At 37.0% G+C, this 505-nt stretch overlaps 1 protein-coding gene across 1 annotated transcript in view; it reads left to right on the plus strand.

Moving 5' to 3' along the window:
- Window positions 1-505, plus strand: part of LOC119592595 (serine/threonine-protein kinase 17A-like) — a gene marked incomplete at its 3' end in the record, with an annotated part of 209,876 nt that overhangs the window by 202,044 nt on the left and 7,327 nt on the right.

Genomic DNA, 505 nt, shown 5'->3' on the forward strand with positions numbered 1-505 from the left:
AATAAAGTGATCATGATACGTTTTACCGCTTTTTATGCATCATATATACTTATTTATCCGTATCAGGAACATATAAACATTATTACCATCATAAGTGGATTCGCTGCAGAAAATGGTGATTATAAAACAAGGCAATCAAAATCATGTTCCAGACAAATCTCAAAATCCGGACAAGCAAGCTTCCATGTTCTGTGCTATAGATGAGCGATATATGCGTGGGTGTGGTAGCCTGGCTGCTGCCGCTTGACATTCATTATCGGGAACCTGCCGGGTCGGACTAGTTGTACCGTAGCATAATTGTACAAGTTGACAATTTTCAAAATGGTTTGCCTAGGTTGTAAATAATTTTGATTTTACCCACGAATGTTAGAATTAAGGAATAAATTACATGCGTATATGGATATGGTTAGAAATATGTAGAAACAACAAAGAAAATGGTATGTCGTAGCGACAACGCTGTAAAAGTCTACGCATAATTGTAGCCGTGTTTCAGATCACAGAACTA

This window comes from Penaeus monodon, chromosome 30 (assembly GCF_015228065.2).
Source record: "Penaeus monodon isolate SGIC_2016 chromosome 30, NSTDA_Pmon_1, whole genome shotgun sequence".
Taxonomy (NCBI): domain Eukaryota; kingdom Metazoa; phylum Arthropoda; class Malacostraca; order Decapoda; family Penaeidae; genus Penaeus; species Penaeus monodon.